The sequence below is a fragment of the Bombus huntii genome, chromosome 4 (genome assembly GCF_024542735.1).
Source record: "Bombus huntii isolate Logan2020A chromosome 4, iyBomHunt1.1, whole genome shotgun sequence".
NCBI lineage: Eukaryota > Metazoa > Arthropoda > Insecta > Hymenoptera > Apidae > Bombus > Bombus huntii.
Genome location: NC_066241.1, coordinates 13,596,868 through 13,617,377, shown reverse-complemented (window position 1 = coordinate 13,617,377; position 20,510 = coordinate 13,596,868). Strand labels below are relative to the sequence as shown.

At 35.5% G+C, this 20,510-nt stretch overlaps 1 protein-coding gene and 1 long non-coding RNA gene across 3 annotated transcripts in view; one reads left to right on the top strand and one right to left on the bottom strand.

Moving 5' to 3' along the window:
* The window catches only part of LOC126864448 (protein Tob1-like), a 120,471-nt gene that overhangs the window by 22,805 nt on the left and 77,156 nt on the right, over window positions 1–20,510 (top strand). For both annotated transcript variants that reach the window (XM_050615813.1, XM_050615815.1), the window contains exon 2: window positions 5,245–5,293. The gene's annotated coding sequence lies outside the window, so the exon portion shown is untranslated. The remainder of the gene's footprint in view (window positions 1–5,244; window positions 5,294–20,510) is intronic.
* Window positions 1,975–5,238, bottom strand: LOC126864473 (uncharacterized). The gene is made up of 2 exons (XR_007689199.1): window positions 3,859–5,238; window positions 1,975–3,757 (listed from the first exon to the last, which is right to left on the bottom strand). It is a non-coding gene; the product is annotated as an uncharacterized LOC126864473 (long non-coding RNA).

The following is a 20,510-nucleotide window of genomic DNA, read 5'->3' as shown; positions in this document are numbered from 1 at the left end:
TTTCGAAGAATCGCGACGAAATCACGTCGACTTCTCTCCCTCGTTGTCGTTCGACCGGATCCCTTCGAAACTTTCGAATCGCTTCACGCTATTATTCGAAATTAGGCATTCTCGAGGACAACGAGGTATTTCGAACGAGCCGATTGTCTTGGAACTTTCGAGATCCTGGCGAGAGTCCATAAGGAATGCCAAAGCGTCTTAAGTGGTGGCTGTTCGAACGATTCAATGGACTAGGAAAATTACGCTATCGCTGCAGCTTTCGCGATTTTATGGAACAGTAGTTGGGAATTTCCCTTCCTTTAGGGAAATACCGCGGCATTCCAAGTTTGGCTATGGTATGGGTAGTTCGTGTGATTGAGTGTCGAAGATCGTAAAGAAAGAAATTTCGGCGATTTTGGTTCGCGGTTAGTTTGGAGTAAACAGTTTTATTCTCGTGAACGATGACGCATAGGTGGACTAATGGAGTTTCGAAGAAGCCTCCGTTGCGTGACCTGTATTTTTGTCGCTGCTCCTTGAATATTTCCGTGCGTTTCTTTCTTACGTAAATTTCTATTTTTCGCCAATATTTTCCATAAACTATACAAACAATCGTCGATAACCTATTATTATGATTAAAAACAATCTTTCGAACAACAAAAGAATCTAATCGAAACCAATCTTTCTCGAGAGATATAAAGTTCAGAGATTTCAACTAAATCGCTAATAATCCATTATACTGCAGCATACAGTTGATAAGTCCGTAGACGATCAACGAAAGAAACAAATTCTTCGAACAACGAAGGTACTTGATCCAAAACAAGTTTCTCTGAGAATGACAAAACTCCACCTAAAATATCAAGTGATTCGCCGACGATTGATTATAGTAGTTAATAGAAGCAGAAACAGCCAATTAAAAAATCGAATTCTTCAAACTAAGAAAGACCAGGAAGACACTTTCCACCGGAAAAGGATTAACATATCAAAAGAGAAATCGTAGGAATGATGGATTCATCTACGAAGCAGCTTGAATTGCGAAACGAGGATTGTCAAGCTGGTTCGATGATGCAAAAGCAGCCAGGTTCACGAGAATCCCTCGTTATCGTGCCGATCAGCTCTTTCCTCGAAACGAGTACGAGAGCCACGATGGAATTTCACTTGGAAGTCGTGGCTGGACTCGTTGCCCATTGTTCGATCGTTTTGTTGTCGTCCAGCGACGATTGTGTCGAGTCTGAGTGACAATGGAAACAATGGAGAACGCTCGGTGTCATCGTGCCGCGAGCCGACTTTCCCTGTCTTTTCTTATTCAAATCCCGACCTCTGGAACGTCATGGTGCGTCGAATGATTTCGTCGAACGGTTACGACCGCCTTCCACGGCATAAACGATCGTTTCGGCGAAGACTTTGCACCGATTTTCCAATAAAGCTCGAAAACGCGCGTTTACCGTAATGACGTCGCGATCGATGTTTAATAAAGCTCCGCTTCCTACAGGGTACGCGTTGGAAAATGAAATTTCTGATACGCGTTTGGGTTTATTGAACGTAAAATTTATAAACTACTTACGACGTTCCCCGCAGTGATGGAAAGCGTAAGATGTTAGAAGGAATAGAATTCATTTCTAGTTAACCCACTGAGTGAAATAATTTGTGAAAGTTGCTTAAACGCGATATTATTGAGAAATGTATATAATGTAGTTCGCGTATTGTTTTGTCAAGATGAAACAATGTAAAAGAATAATAGGTACATTATAAAAGGTCTCTTTATATAAGTCAGAAACACAATGACTTAACGTGCTTATTGTGAAACTGCTTACTGTGAAATACAATGGTGTGTTAATTAATTTCACTTATTTTCCAGTAAATAATAATATTTCCACATTTACACAATAAGTATTTTCAAATAAACGAACGAAGTTATACAGCCGGCTGTTTATTAAACATTTCAACGGAAACGGAAAAAGAAATACAAATTTTGGGAATTTTCAAAAATCATTCAGATAGATTTTAAGCAATTTTAATACAAAAACACATATACATATTTCAATTTTAATACATATTCTTACATCTATATCCTATAATTCTATTTTCTAAAATTTCCATTACACGTTTCTCAAAAGTAGACAATTGCTTCCAGAGTAGTTTTGGTGAAAATCCAGAATGATAAAGTTCTGAGGATTCTTCCAAATTCAGTTTCGCCCCAAAGCACCCTAGTATTCTAAGCTTATCAACTCTCCAAACATACTTTTCAACAGCCGATCCTCCACCATGATTCGTTCCACGATTTACATCCACATGCATGTTACATTCCACGTAATACGATCCCAGCAATTACTTCCAATATTTCGGTGCGCGGCATCGAGTCTCATACAACTCCATAATTGGTGACAGCCGACGAGTTCGCACGTCTTCCGAGAACTTTTATTACCGCGCCGGCTATTTCTGATGCTCGGCCGCGTGCGATCGCATCTCGACGTCGATGCACGCATTCGTTGCACTCGATTTTTTCGCGCTTACACCCCCTCCATCGCTTTTTCAGCTGGTTTAAAAATTGAACCAGGTCGGTCTGGCTGAATCATTTGTCTAGCGAGGTTTCGCGACAACGAATGGAAGTAGCTCGCCTTCCAACGTTCTTCCTGATGAATATTCTTGGTAGCATGGTGAATGTATGTACGGTTGTTCAGCGGAGATGCGTTGCAGAGGTATTAAGCTGGGTTTGATATATTTTTGGAAGTGGTTTGAATGTTCGAGGAAGAGGTAATGCAGTTTTCACATTTATATAGGTTAGGCTTTTACGTTTAAGAGGCTTTTTCATTTGTTGAACGATACGAGGGTTAATCAAGTTGAGATGGTTTTTCGAAAGAGCTTGAACGTTCGAAGATTGGGCGATTAATTACAATGCTTAATTACAGGAGACAGGCTTCTAGGGAGCATTCTGAAATTATTCATTTCTTTCGTATTCAGTTTATGTCTACAACTTTGCAATAATAAGTAGATGGATTAATCGAATGAAACACGGTTGTTTGAAAGCAATTTCTTTAAAGAGAATCGAAGAATCGTAGGAGTTAGCTCACAATAATGAAGACAATTCTCTAAAACAATCTAAACGAAAGCAATTTCTTTCTTTCTTGCATTTTATTTGCATCTAGAATTTTATAATATGTAACAGTTAAGAAAAATTTCAAGCACAATAAACATGAATTAATCACAATGGTATTATTAAAATTAATTCATCTTTAAAAGAATGATCAACTGTAAATTTCAATATAAATAGTTTACTTAATAGGTCGTATTTATAGATGTGGCAACATTTGTGGAAGTAATATGAGGGAAATATACGCTGATTGGTGGAAAGCGACCTATATATTGGGGTCAATTGTTCCGTGGCCAAGCGACATAGGTATAAACATTCATGACCGACATACACGAAACTCACGCATAGTCGTTCGAACTTTGACCCGTGAACTTGAGTAATAACGCGTAACGCCCGGCTTCGTTAGTTCACGGTCAGCATCACTATGTACATCCGTCGTTTTTCTTTCAGTTAATTCAATCAAATGTCACATAACGTTCAGAAGCAATGGACTATACGATGATCGGGTACAGTTAATTATTGTTAAATTATTATTCCCTGTGTAATTAATTTCTTTTTAATTTCTACGATTTCATACATTTATAATATTTTTATTTCCTATTTACATAATACTTAATATTGTTAAATATATTACTCAAAAAGATTTAAAGTTCAAACTGTCAGTAATTCTTATACCTTTTTTCGTATGTCCTGTAACAGTAACATTAAAACAAAATTGATGTTTATTAAATTAATAAGATAAATTAAGGATAAAGCGAAACGAGAGAATAGAATTCTAAGATTATATTTACCATTGACTTTTGTTTGCTAAGTTCAACTATGGTCGACATAGTTTAATGCAGTTTCTACTTTCCAAATGAATCATGGTAGAATACTATTTGCTTGTCGTTCATGCTTGTTATCACACGAATTGTGAAAGTGAAGAAACCATTGTAAAAGGTTATTGTCGTTTTACATGACAGCGTACGTTAATTAGTAGTGTATTTGCCGATCCATCGTTACAAATCGGTTAGCGGTTCTTTTAATGTAAAACAAGAGTCGTCGATCGCCTGTAACCGTGTCGAGATTTCGCGCTTCTACGATCGCTATTGTCATTTTTCTATCTATTGTGGCATCCAGTGAAAGTATTCTTCGAACGTAGCGATATTAAATCGCCGATACGATCGAAACGTTTCTTTTCATAGAGTTTCAATCGGTTTCAATTATGGTCACAACATTCAATTTGCGTTTAGATACTTTTACTGAAATAAGTAATAGCCTATGAACATTAATTCTTTTACAATGTAGTACGAGAGACGCTTCAGCGAAATGGTTTTAGAAATTATATGTTTTTAATGCTTTTGTATGCAACGTAATTATTAAAATGTATTGACTCGAAGAAGCAGAAAACGTGTCAGAAAAGATGTGACGATAAAAAATAATTATTCAGTAAGTTATTCTGTAAGCTCATTCTGAATTCTTTTCCTTTTACTATCCATTAAACCGGTCAACGGTATTTCGTTTTAAAATTTTTAATGTTGAACATTCTTAAGAATTTTTGGTTGATTTGTCAATCTTAATTCTTGGGCGATGTAATAACATGAGGCATACAAAATACATACTTTCAACATTTTATAGGCGATAAATATTAATAATGGTATTACGTATGATGAAATTTAAGACGTGAGATTTATAATCCTACATTGAACAACTTCACTAAGTCTCTCTTGTACTGAACTGAGAGAGGAGTAATCTTATTAAGTAATATCTCCAACACTTGTGTGATTTTCCTCGTGAGAAAGACTTAAGAAACTCACAGTACGTTATAAGATGGAACAATAAAATTTATTTTAAATATGCTAATAAAATCGCCTGATCGTTGAACAGCACGATCGAACAAGAATTTCAATGTTAATTTTCTTCGACACTTTTATAAAGCTTCTCTCACCTGGTTCTAAAAAATGTCCAATTTATCTGAACTATCCATCGACTGTCTGTGATCATTATTTTTTTTTTTTTTTTTATACAGAAGTGTTTCTTATTTTTACTCATTTCGGTAAATCAACTTGGATCGTATATATTTTTAAAAAATCGCTATCATTTACATTTTCGCGAAAGTTGCGTGAAAACGGCTTAACCTGTTCTTGCCCGGCGAACAAAACGATCGACCTAACAAACTCCGTTTCTTCTGTTTGCAGATCGTACAACGATTCGAGGCGGTGACCGAGCACGGCAAAACCACGCAAGGTAACACTGCTTTCACTTTATTTGTCGTACCGTTTAAGCAATCGCAAAACACTGAAAAATCGCTGAATTATCCAACGATGCACGGGAAACATTTCGCTAACGTAACGAAGCGGAAAAGAATCGTGGAACCTGACATAGAAGAGAAACATTCGGGTCAATTCTATGAGAAGAGAAAAAGCTGAAACTATTTTCGATTTCGGCCCGTGTTACATCATAATCGCGTAGAGTAATATCGTATAACGTTGACTCACTTCCGGCCGCTTTAGTTTAATATTCCGGCTGTGACGCACGCCCTTCCTCCGTTCATCCCATCGGTAATGCGTTCGGTAAATATTCGAAGGCTGAGAAAGTAATTCATCAAAGTTAATTTATCAAACGAACCAACCAACCAATAAATCGTCAGACGGCCACCCATCGAGGACTACCGCAAAGAAGTTCAGTTCCATAGTTTCTATCGACGATGAAAATTTCCTACATCGAGGATTTTCAAACTTTTCATAGCATCAAGTCTAAAATTGAAGGATCTAGCAAATGAAACCAAGTAGAACGAATAAAAAGTAAAATCAAGTAAATGGTACTACCGACAAAAATACACAAGATGTCAAGAAATTTTATAAAATTATACGCTAACTCACTATAATCCTTAATAGTTATCATCAAAGGAAATCATTGATACTATTATCATGTGTGAAGTTCTACGTTATTTTACTTTAGTGACGAATGAAATAAAATAAATATAATTAAATGTTTTGCTATTATACAATATTAGATACAAAGTAAATTTCACCTATGGCAACCTTTAAGAATTAATTAAATGACAAAAGTAACTTGAATTCGAATATGTTATTTGAACTTCGTGTCCATACGAGTTGAAGTTATTTGAATTCAAATTGTTCCGATGCGAAAGCAACTTGAATTCAAGAAATATGACTCAATGTTCACGTTACGTGAGAACATGTTTCTGAATGGTGTGAAAAAACTGTAAGTGCAATTCAAAGCAATGAATCACATGGTAATCGATAAAATAGCTAAGCTTTCATAAGTAACATTTCGAGTCATTCTTGCTCGAAGGTGATAGGTTAACGTGAATTTATGTATATTTCGTAGAATGATGGAATGCAAATGTCGTTCTGAGTTCGATGATTTTTGGTATTCAGCCGAATGGAGGTCGACGATTAATCAATGAAGAAAGTTTCGTATGGAAACTGTTGGCAACAACGTTTTATTTTTCACGTGATCGGATTGGTAGTGTTTAGTGATATTTCTGGACCACTGTCAAGTTAATTGCACGGTTTTGAAACATGCCAGCTTACGAACGACAATGGCATTCAGTATTATACTTAACCGATGTTTACGTAAAGTCTGGCCTTTCAACGCTGTTTCTTTGTACATATTAACGCTAAGACGTATTAGTGTAACAAACAATAACAATGAAAGTCGACTACTTTGCTACGTTGAATGAACGCCAGGTCCATTAATCATCATCATTTTCTTGAATTTTGTGTGGAAAAATAAGCAAATACATTGTAGGAATCATCGTTGAATTGTTCTATGAATCATGAGAATTTTAGCGTTTGTTAAATATTAAACAATTGAACATACAGAATTGTCCCATAGAATGGATGGCGATGAATGATTAATTGGAAGGGCGTCGAAATGTGATTCCCAAACGTTTAATGCAGTTGATGTATCGTATTCCCAAATCGTTCCAAAATATTAATTCGTACGAAATGAATCTATATCATCAAATTTAGTTTCAGAATAATTTATACAAGGCAGCGTCACTGAACTTCCATCGTACGAAATAAAGGTTGATATTCAAATTAGAATGAAATTCAAACTTTTTGACTCAAATTTTAAAGAAGATTCAAATTCACATACAAGTCGAAGTTCTCAAATTTCCAAGTTCAAGTTTTCAAATCCAAATAAAAATTTTGATCGATCATCCTTGATGTTAATTGAATCAATTATTCAATTAAATCAAACGAAACATCCTTAAAAAAAACTTCTACGAGCGCAAGAAATCCAAGCAATGCAAATCTTGAGACGTTTATTAATAACTCCTTTTAATATCATTAAAAATTTTAATGTCCAAATTAAGTGCCAAAAATTGCCTGTGCCAAAATAGATCCAAAACTCTTGGAACGAGACCAAGGAAAATTCCAATTCGATTTCAAATTTAAATAAAAATGCATGTCAACAGCAACTCATTCCTGAAGACTACCACAAGCATGACAAACCCAAAATACGCAAACCTCAAGCACCTCGACGCGCCACATAATGTAAGCTCACAGCACATTACGTGTCCGCGCGCCAAACAACGTTCATCTTCCGCGTGTTTCCGCGGTGGCCGTGTTTCACAGCGATTTCGGCCGTGTCGCGTGTTCCTCAGAATTTTCATATTCCCTCGGTCTGCTTGTAATAAAAGACAATGAGAGCCAGCTTGGTCGCGCGTCCTGACAAAGCTTGTGAAGCTGATTTATCGGCGCGTCATGAGGACGCGTTAGGCCGTCTGTCGACGTTCCTCGAGTTTCGAGCAACGGAACGTGTCGTAACGAGCCGGCATTCATGGTACAGCGAGAAGAACGGCCTTGCTACATTATTAGACACCGCGCGGCATTAGGCGTGCAACAAAAGCGGCATGCACACGCTTCGATCGTGCCACGGATCTTTACACGCGTAGCTGTCGTTCAAATATCGATCTCAGTCGATTGTGGATTTTATTTATTTTTAACCTTCTATCGAGCTGTAACGAATAATTTTTAATGGACTTTGTTGATTGTATATTTGGAGGAAATTTATTGCATACTTACAGCAACAGTAACGATCGATTTGTTGCATAACCTGCACGTCGAAGATGTTTCGTCCCGGCATCGAGGCCTTGGAATTAGAATTCATACAATACATATGTATAATGCAGTGACTCGCGAAAGTATTTGAACAGTTACCATAGGCGATTTTTACGAATATATATTATGTGTGATATACGACATTTTTTGAAACTTCGTTTCCATTGTACAAGACAGGACTATCGTTATTATATTAATAAAATTTTATATCAATCCGGAAATACGTATAGGAGTCGCAAAGCGTTCATTGGAAATATACACTTGTAAAATTAGCGTACAGCATGAATGCTGATCTTAAACATACAATTTGCGCTAAAGATAGTCTCGCTAAATATTCTGGCTTATTAATATAGTAAATAATTCATAATTAATAAAACATAGATAATCGTTCAGATACTTCAAGGATTTTTGCAAAGTATATGTTTCCAATAAATACCTAATAACATCTATATACATCTTCAGATTCGTTTCAAATTTTTATCAATGTAATATTACCAATATAAACCGTAGCCGTGTCTCGGTTGCTGTGTTAAGAAGATTTCAAAATGTTTCGTACAACATGCAGTATCAGTAAGCAGTTTCTACGAGTATTGGAATATTTCCGTAAGCCACTGTACATTCATAAGAGGTGTCATGCAAGTGTTAGAATGCTTTCGTCAGTGTGTGTATACTTGCACTAAATGTTTAGTAACTCTTATGTACATACATTTTTAATTATGTTTAAAGCTCTAATGTAGTTGTAATAGTTGTTTCTCGATATAGTAAGGCTGTTCCTATGAACGACACTCTACGTAACTAATCATACTAATATTAGCACCGTTTGACTCACCACGGTGATTTTCCTGTACCAATACAACTTTTCATATGTTTCACCACGCTCATGAATTTTTGCTCTTGCGGCCTCTAGATGGAAGTGAAAAATACCATCTGGAGCCAGGCCAATCGGACTATTCGCAGAGCAAGTGGCATAAATAGCTTTGTTGTCCGGTGAACGAGACGGTGCGTTAAGTATCTTGTCCGCTGAACGGGAGCTCGTTTTCCGCGTGGAGAGCAAATTACGTCAACGGTTGTAATAACATTTTGATATCCGAGAATGACGTTTTAATGACTTTCTTTTGAATTTCTGAAATTTTATGTGAATTCTTTGGAACGACATTTAACACGACAAAATTAGTAATAGTCGATATCTACATTTACATTTACATTTACATTTTAAATATTTTTCGATTTTACAAGATTGTAAAAGAAATATTAGAAAGTTTGCAATCGAGGAGAATAAGATTGACCTCGTCATAATATTTAGTAGATAAAACGATTATTTACCTAGGTTACACATTTTAAATATGAATTCGCATAAATATTTGCCTTCTATTCATCAATGACCATCACCGCTCCCAATTGTCTTCAAATAATCTTAACACATCAAAAAAAAAAAAAAAATATTTTACCCTAGGAGCTGTAATAAGTTGGAATATACTACATAAAGTTTAATTTTTCCAAAATATCGTATGAAGATGCAATTTTAATAAATATCTTCGCCCCTTTTCTTAACATTGCTATCTGAGTTATTAACATTATGGACAATTTTTTAGTCCACGAAATTTATCTTCTTTTAATCACTACAAAATATCTGGTAACGTGGGTCACCGTGACATTCAACGTGTTAACTAAGAACTTCCACCGAAAGAACCATACAGATCTCATTCTGAAACTATACCTCAGCTATCCACTCAAATGACCATCGTCTCTATTCATGACCACGACCAGCGGTAAACAACAGGCTACGGTAAGACGCATTCATGCTGCTTCTGCTTGTGTTGCCATTTGCTACTAAATGATCGACGTTAATCGTCTTTATCCACGTCGTAAAACTTACCCTTGGGAGAGTTCGCAAGTTGCTAGGAGTACGCGCGTGAAAACGGTTTACGAGCGGTTTTTCACGCGAGGAACCGGTCGTTTCCCGTTTCGCAGAGACGACGGCCCATTCACAGCGACGCGGTCGGTCACTCGGTCGAGCGTGGTATTCCTGGGGTGACACACACCGCGCCGTCACCCCGACGGAGACGAGGCCTTCTCTATTTATAAATGTGGGTCGACGTGGCTGCGCAGCCGGCTCGTTTCGTCATTATTACGAGTCCGCGCGGAAACCGACTATTCTCCTCTTTCTTTCTATCGCTCTATCCAACTCGTTGACTTCGATGCATACCGCGGCAGAATGACGATTAATTGGCTCGACGCCTGGAATAGGGCGATTGTTAATCGTCTCGCGACTATCGCTTCTTCATTTTGTTTGAGGAAAGGAGAAACGTTGGGAATTTTTGTAAACTCGATGAATTTCGATGAATCTTGATCGAAGGAAGGAAGATTTGTTATAATTAGACTGTGGATATGTTTATGCACATTCGCATCCTTTTTTTAAATAGGACAATTTCTGGTCGCCTCGCGACTACTGCTTCTCGATTTCGTTTGAGAAGAGGAGAAATATTGGGCATTATTGTAAGTTCGATGAATTTTGGTGAATTCTGATTACGGAAGGAAGATTTGTTATAATCAGGCTGTAGATATTTCTGAAAATGTATTTCTTTGTTGAGCAGGCCGATCGCTGATCGTTTCACAAGTACTGTTTCTCGACTTCGTTTGAGAAAAGGAGAAATGTTGGGAATTTTCATATGTTTGATGGATGAATTCTGACACAAGTAAAACGTATTTGTGAATAAATTATAATGTTATTATAAATTTGTGCTTTCGACTTTCTAAATGTTGCTCTTTGTTGCCATAAATGGATGAAGTGAAAGTGTCACCTTTATCGTAGATTTTTCTGATCTTTACGGGATATTTATCATCTATTATCGGAATATTATTCGCGATATTGTCGTTCAGCATTTAAAACTTCCAAGATGTAGCTTGTAGAATATCTCTTCTATCATACCTGTCACGTTGCCTTTTTGTTGCCATTATAAACAAATGATAGAAAATCCTTTACTGTTACATAAAACAAACTTGTATCCTAAGTGCAAAAAGATACAGGAACTCCGTTTCAAAGGACAAGATATTTCTTGCCGCAGACAACCTCGATCGATCCGACTCTTTTACGCCGTATACGTGTCATGCTACTTCGAACTTCTCTTTCAACACTAACATCGACCATATCGCCTCGTTTGTGCACCATACATAGATATGAACCATATTTACGAGGTATATAGAAATTTTATGAAATCCGCCATCGAATCTGTCTAGACGCGAGACAAGTATAATAAAGAAGTAAGTTACCGACTGAAATTTTTCCAATTCAATATATTCCATTTACCGTTTCCTATCAAAAAACACATAGCAACCATTGTACAATTCACCAGTCTTCGAATAATGATTCTCGGTGAAATTTTTTTGACACGTTGAATGCGAATGTTGAACGAATTTTATATTTTTTGCTCTAAAAGCTGCTATACATTGAGACATACAGTGCATTATAAATTTCATTTTTTACAAAATAGTCACTGTTATTTAAACAATTCACATTGTTGGACATTTCTCAATCCATGAAATTTATCTCATTTTAATCATTGTAAAAAATTTAGTATAAAGTATACATTTATAATAAAGTAGAGTTTTGATGGTCATCATAGCTGTCAACTGTTACATGTTTCTTAAACATCGATTTCTCTGTTGCTGGATTATCAATTCTTAGGCAATTTCGACTTACATGTAGAAATTTAAGAAAGACACGAAAGGAAAGCTTTTCATTAGATTAAAATGTTTCAATCATCAGTATTCATTATTATATACACGGCTAATTCGACCATTAGGATGTCATCGTTCCATTCCATTTGAAATCACAACAGGGGACTCGCAAATACGATTAAACTGGGTTGGCGCGGAATTCGCGCATAGATCGCAAGGTCGATTTCTTGAATGGCTTGGCATTATAGAGGAGAGACATCCGTTGTTCCGTTCCGTTCGTTAAGCTCGTAGAAGCTTGATTAGAACGGCGAGAACGTATGTATATATATCAATCGGTTAGCGCAGCCTTGGTCGTGGAACGGTCTTTTATTTTTAGAAAATTATTGGTCCGCCCTGTAAACAAGAAACTGATACTCTGTTTATCTTTACAGTGAGCAACCGCGTTCCCTCGCCTAGTTCTGTTCATACTAGATTCTTTAGCGACCTATTGGATTATTTCAGAATCGATTGAACCCTTTGCTATCCGAAAATATCATGATACCATCAATCGACAACTCTGTCACGCTTTTGCAGGCAAGTTTTTTAAATTAAAGATTTTTGAGTAAAAGAAACATTATACACTTCTATGAACTATATTATAACTACATATAATGCGATACTTTTCTTTATTCCTCTCTTTGCTTTCCTTGTTATGCGTGAAAATAATAATAAAGTGCTAACATTTTTTTGAAGTTTAATTTTTGGAATTATTGGATTAATTGGTAGGTGAAGAAAAATAAGTTTGCGCATATTGGTAAATAAATTCCAAAAATTAATATTCTATTCTAGTATTTCTTTGGTAAAAAAAGGCGATTCCTCTAGTAAAAATGTTCTTTCATCTTGTCGAGTGTAATAAAAAATTATAAACTAATTTTAAGCATTCGAAAAAATTGCGTGAGGCCGACAGAAGATGACAGAAGTTGACAAAGTTTAAAGAAAGGAATGCCAAACTTTCCAGCCTTTGTTTCAGCATTTTTGCTTGCGAATGCTTTGTCTGGACAGAAAGATGCTTGTTGATCCTCGAGTATGTGGCAGTGTTTAGATCTTATTTTTGGAGGCACGTTCGAGTATGACATCGAAAGAGAATAACAAAACTGTAAAACATCGGGATCGTTCTCTGCATCTTTCTAGAACCAGTCTAAGCAACGTCATACCGAATGTGAAAGAAACCATCAAATGTTACCAAACTATAACTTCTTCGGCTTTATTTCTCTTATAAATAACATGCACGTCTCTAGAGAAACGAAAAACAACGAAATGTCTGATTTCACATTTTCTCATAATATCACTAATGATTAAAACCAATCACAATAACGTTCATGTTCTTACATATTAACGCAGTTCGTTACCAAAATATTATTTATCGTACTGTTTCAAGGTAGCTTGCATAATATTGTTTCCAAAAGTTCCGAAAGTGACTCATCGACCGAGATACGTCGAAAAAAGAGGAAAACGCCGCGTGTTTTCAGTTCGACGTCGAGACGGTACAGAACGGAATGTGTATTCGTGACATTTGAAGGGGTGTCTTAAATTAAAACGATGGCAGGGCGGTCTGGGCTGGCAGCGGCTACGAAAGAACACGGCGATTGCCACATCGACTTTTTGGCAGTGGCCATTCTCGAGCTCTCGTTCGCCTCCTTTTTTCTCTGCTCTTGTTTGACACCCAGCCTTTACGATGTATATACGATAGTGTATACAATATAAATACACAATATACATGTGTGACCTACGTGTATATATAACATACAATCTAACGTATGTGTATACATAAATATGTATTTAAACGACTTAGGAGTCGTTTAGCGGTCGAATGTTGCTTTTTTTCCCAAAAACTACTATATTTTGAACGCAGCACGTTTATTCGCGGTCTTGAGCGTTTCCAGTGACGCGAAATCGTTGCGTTGTTCGCTCGAGTTTTTACGAGCCAGCCTGTTATATTTCGCTCGAGACGCGGACAATATGCTTCTTATCTTTAGCATGAATTTGCTTTAAACGAACTAGACTTCGGAGGAAAAAGAGAATACGCCGCTTAAAAAAAGAAAAAGCAATTTTGTCTGAACTTTTGAGAAGGAAAAAGACGGTGCTGTTGCGAATTGGTTTTTACGGATGAAGAACGAGATACGATAACTTTGGACTGTTGACGATAATTGGTTATTGTGTTCATGTTAATCTTTATGTATTTGCTAATTTTAACGCATTGAGTATACACGAACGAAATTAGGTCTTGAAAATTTGTATTTCGGCGAAGGTTTTACAGAGGGACAAATTTACGGAATTGATTTCGTTTGTCTTTGCAATTCTGTAGAATTAAAGTAGTACCTGTGTCTAATTAATTTTTCGGTCAAATATTCTTAAGAGTGCACATATAAAATTTGGCATTTTTCTTTGTTTCGTATCTTTTTGTTGTTAAATTTGTCGTTTCTTCCTCTTTACCACTTTTCATAAAAAATATTTGTTACTTCGGAGTTACGTAAATCAAACTTTATCGACAATTTTCTACCATAATAGCTACTTCTGTGACAAACATTGTCTATCCTAGATGAAGAATATATGTAATAAACAATAATGGAATTAGAAATCGAATTTCTATTAACAAATCTATGTTCCATTCCATTGAAGCTTAAATCTGACTGACAAATTACTACGATTTAGTCATTTTCTAACTTATTACAATTCATATTTTACTCGACTACTGTTGGATCTCAATTCAGGATCGCTATTTTTATCCAACAATGAAGCTAACGGAAGCTTGCCAACGATCAAAGCATCGATCTTTCAGGATAGCGAGGAAAACTCTCATGGACGAGTTTATCGTGGGAGATGATTATTGTCGGATTAATCAAATGAAAACATCGAAGTGTCAGTCGTGCAATCGATTTATTAGATGCCCGGAAAAAGAAATTCAAGGACGCGGATAGAACGGCAGAGGGGACAGGTTATAACATAACCTTGTAAATTACGCTGTCGTTACGTCGACGATAATTATGCCGTCGCGTTAAATAATCGTCGGCCCACCACGGACACGCTCGGTTTCAAGGTTACTGAAACACGAGTTCCTGAACCCTTCCATAATCGGAAATTAGGAGGCAGACTGATTATAGACACTGTTACGGGTCAAAGCACCGTGTTCAGTTACGTCTCGACGATCGATCCTCTGGTGATATTTGACCTCGTCGATCAAGACCAGCGTTCATAATCGTTTCTATTTTATTGTTAACAGATCGTCAAGGATTAATAGATTATGAAGACCGTTTCAGTTATTTGCCATGTGTCGTTCGTAAAGCGATAATAAAAATTAGATAAATGGGATATAAATTGGGCGCTATAAAACTAGAAATATTTAATAAAATACTAGAAAGATATAAGATTATAAACATAAAAGAATATAAGAAATTCTGTTAAAGTATCTCAATTATTTTGCACGTTATTTGTGATTTTTATCTCAACGACATAGTAAAATTACACTTCTACCGAAAGCTTCTGACAAATATTGTATATCATCTTACCAATGTTTAATACGTTTATCGTAAATTTTAAATTATCTCATAATTCAGGTTAGATAACGTCTATGACACTCCATATTTTCCAGAAACTATAGAAAACCACAAGACATCTCGTCTTAGAGAAAGATTACTGCAACAGGCTGGAAATTTATTGTATAACTTGTCTTTCATTTTTCGTTTACGATTGTCACTTGCCATCAAACTATTTTACGTAATGACGATTTCTCAGTTTGAGTATAATATTCAGTAGATATAACATTGAATACAAGAAGAAAAATTTCCATTCGAATATAAATGTTCACACAATTGGAAGATGAAACCTTGCAAACATAGGCAAGGAAAAACGTACGAGGCTATGACTATGAGGTACGAGAAGTCACGGGAGTTTAATCTATTTGGCGCGCGAAATAAATCGTTTTTTCGCGATAATAACGAAGCGAGCCCGATTACTGCTTTTCAATAAGAATTCACTAATCAATTCCATGCTCGTTGACGGCTCGAAAAATCATATCCAGTTAATTTTACCGATCGAATCTACCGCTCTCTTTTCCTATATTCCCTTTCTCGTTCGTCATTCTCTTTATCGAATGTGGACCGAGATTGACTAAAAATGTATCTTGATATTGCCGAGTATTTTCCGACAGAACGCAGAAAAATGATAAATTATTTATTGAAATATTATTTCTATTTTAATGAAAATACCTGTTTATTCATTTTCCGATATGCTAATTGTTAGTCTTACGAATTTTGATTTTTTAAAGATCAGTTCTAGTTTGAGAGATTGATTATTCAAATTATATTAATTATTAGTAATTTAATATTACAAATATTAAACTGGCGGTTGATTCTGTTCAATATATCGATATTTATAATCCAGAATTTTGCGAATCTCTTCTTTAGAAAACTTCCATAAAAGTGTCATTTCTTCGAATAGAAATTAATATCACAACCCTATCGTTTTACTTGCTCGTATTCAGATACGAAGAAACGGTTCAGGTTGATGAGAAGCCGAAACGTCTAGAACTAGAAAACTGAAAGCGGCTCGTAGGAAAATCAAAGCAAACGAAACGGTCATCCGTATTTGATCGACCAAAACAGTTTCACTGGTGCCGACCGACCAACTAATAATAAGAGCTCGGATTGACGCGAGTATGTCGCGCTCGATGTTTCATCGCTCGAAGGTCGATCAATCGTCGATCGATTATTGCCAGGATTATACCGACAATCGGCGGTCGCTGAAGAGGAAAACACAGGGAACAGAAATCGATTAGAAACTAGACGAACGGCTTCGTTTGAACAGAACCGTGTCGAATTTTACAGTTTCCCCTTGTTAATCAGAGAAACAAGCCGAACGATGCCTCCATTGTTCCAACATCGCGTTCCTCCGATCCGTTAACAACGATAATCGCGATCGAACCTTTGCTCGTCTCGAATCGTCAGTTACTTTGTTCCTCTACCATCGAATAAAGTCCATTTTTCCCCGGAACAATTAAACTCGTTGTTCTAAGAAACGCGTTAAGCCTGGGTGATTGATCGTTAATCGAGGATCGAAATATTTATGACCATCGTTGAGGTGTCAACCATGATAGATCTCGATTATCTCATCCTTTGTTTCCATGAATCTCTCCTTCCACGACGTTTATCAGTGAATGAATATGTTACAAAGGCTAAAAATATATAATCGTCCCTTATGCAGCACGATGTTTACTTTGTTGCAAAGTTATTCGTGTCGGTAGCAAAAGGAGGAAGAGATAATAATAGGAATGTACAGGGTGTTATACAGAGGCATGTATTTTTTCTTTGTGCCTTTCTTTATCTTTCATACGTTAAGCTTTACAAAGTTGAAGTTAGGACATCTTTTAAACCAAACACCTTTGGACACAAGTGCCTCAATGCTTTTATATTTGTAGTAATATTTCTGTATTGGTTAAGACCGTATATTTTTCTTCTTTTTTCTAAAAGAAGCTAAAAGGAATTTTATAGTAACGAAAGAAATGAGATTCTCCATAATATTTTTATAATATACCCAACACATTTCTTTTTCATTTTCTTGTAAAGAACGTATTTCTGTTTTTGTGTATTAATTATCGTATTTAAGTAAAATGTCCGTATAATCAGTCATTAAAAAATCCGACGATTTATAACGAATTATAATTGAATGTTTCCAACCAAGCCTTAATTGTGTCTAAAGATTATTTATAATATATTGGCTAGATAGATCGTCTAAAGCCTTAATCGCTTGAATATTTATTAACTGCAACGTCGAATATTGAAAGTTGAAAGATTGCACGACCAAAGTTTCTGTCGTCCGTTATTTATTACGTCTTAATGGTATAAACCATAAATTCTCGTCAAAATGCGTTTCAATAACGAACATCAAACGAAACAGAACGACTCTAATATAGGTATCGCTGAATTATTCAAAATCTCAACTGATATTACGTAATAGCAGTGTAATAGGTTTCGCTGCGATCGTACGCTTCTTCGAGCGTGGGTTGCTTTCTGATAACCTACGTGCCAATCGATAGTCGCATTCCTATAGTTCACCGCTCGATCGAATGAGTAACTGTTTGTTACACTCGTTTCACACCTTCAACAAACTTTAAACTAGCGTTGTAAAAGAAAGTAAAGATGAAAATTTCATCGAATCGAAATATTCGAAATATTATTAAGGATGGAAAAGTTTGCAAAGATATATTTTACTTGATTTCGCTTTTTTTTATAAAAAAACAACAAAGCTTTCCTTAAATGAATCACTTGCTCGATAAAAAGTTTTGTGTGTATCGGAAATAATAATGCTATAGTTAATGCCGATTTTATTTTTTATAGTAGTAATAATTGGAACGCGATTTTTGTGCAAATTCATATTTTTGGCAATATAATTAAGAAAATAGCACCTCGGTGGAACATTGTTTTTCCTCCTAGTTATTATAGAAAACACTATAATTTGAATATTTTACATATTTTTTCATATCATGTACATTCTGTGCAATTTTGCATTTTCAAATCTCCTATAAATGTATAAAAGTCCGTAAGCTAATAATAATATATGATTTTCTCGGAACGTTAGCTATTCACGTGATAGAAGAATTGGGATATTATACTCAATTTGCAACACATTAACCCAGCATCCTGGGTTCCGAAGAGGTCAGGTGCTAGCACGTGACGAAAGGAATCACGTCAAAACAGCGAGCAAACGTACAATTCCACGGTCACGTTAACGGAACTGACGCAAACGCAAACGATGATTACGAATTCAATTAGAGTCCACGCTTTTTTTTTTCTCTCGTCGAACAACGGAAACTTTTTATCCACGACGCATTTGCGTGTCTCTCCTCGATGTTCGAGGTTCGGTCATAACCAGACCGCCGGTCTTATTAGGCTTCCATCATTTCGTTAAGCAATCTCGATGATTGGATGACTCGATAGGTCATGATTAACGAAATCTTTTCTGTAATTTATAGTCTTCGTCTCGTTGCCGAAGACAGATCACCTCGTTTAATTTATTCATATCGTGAGAAGACGCGCTAAGTGAAAGTTATCTTATATTGAGAAGAAAAAAAAAAGGAAAACAAAAAGAAAGAGAAGAAATTATTCTTTGCAAAAAGCATTATGGAACTATATTTTGCTCTAAATTTCATTTACATATTTTTTCTACTATATGGGCATTCTTTAGTGAGAAAGCTATTTACATGTAAAAAGCAGATATTGTAAAAGGTTAAACCACTAAAATGCTTCCTTCGTTTATAGAAACAGATAATTAATCTTGTGTTATACAATGGCCAATGTTTTAACAGACAAATGCTTACACGTGTAAATTCAACTAATTATATTATGAAAAGTCTTATTTCTATTTTTTTTTACAGAGAATTTATTAAATGTTCTTGTATGGACAAATTGTAAAATATCCAGGAAAAGAAAATAATATTTTTTTCTATGGTGCAAGGTTTAAAAATATAATTTTTATACTTTCAGGTATTATGAATATAGAATGAGTTGCAGATTTTTAATTGAATTGTAAACTGAATTAAATTGAGTTTGGTATTTCCCTATTTATGTAGTCGACACTGTATGTATAATATTGTTTTAAGTTTACGATAACTGTTGCTGCATAGTTTACTGCTTCGTTGCACGCTGACTGATTTATTTTGAATACCTCTGAACTTCCGAGCATGACTTAAACGCACGAAACCAGGAACGGAGATTGACCTTTTATCTGAATCGTACTGACACAGATTGACCTTTGAATATTATAAAATCTCACAGCATATAATAGTGAAACAAGATTTAGTTATATGTTGACAGATAGATACAAAGTTTGCTTTCAGATTTCATGTATTCTTTTAATTTGTTAGAGATAACTCGACGAAATAAAGTGGTCGTTCTTGTTTAATACATTTAATGGACTGATTTTGAGAATCTTTATCTTCCGTATTGCATAAGAAATACAAGCTTATTCATTTTGAAACCCTGACCATCTGTAAATATGTCGAATGTTTTTATTGTTTCAATTTTACGTAATGATACCCTTGTTAAAAGACAAACAGGATGTCCTTCCTCCCAGCAACGAGTAATTTATTTTCTTTTTAAAAGTAAACTGTACAAGACTTTCTTAAGATACCCATTTCTTTAAAGAATATGTTAAAAAATAAATAAAGTACATAAAATAGTTTAATGTTAAAAATTCATTGGTATATTATATATTAATTATATGGTATGTTTGTCAATCTTTCCTTAAAAAACGAAAAATCATTAAAAAGAACGTCTTCATATCGCGATAGATATTTATAAGTGGACCAAAAACGTGTTCCATTCATGGTTTGCTTTCAACATTTCTGTGATACGAAGTGTAACACTTTATCGATCGACTACAATGCCGGTCAGATAAAAGAAAATATATACAAGAGTTACAAAATATTCCTATCAGCTTTTTTGTAAAGTCGTAACTCTGTTACGTATGCGTATAAATTTCCTGAGATTTAATGAGCAGATTCAAAACGAACATTGCAATTTGCGTGACACAAGGAAACGCAATTAATTGTCGTTCGCTTCTGTCGAATGTTGTTCGTATCGTTTCGGAGTATTAGCCGATTGTTACCTAACCGTCACGCAACCGGAAAACGAAGAGTAAAATTATATAACACAATT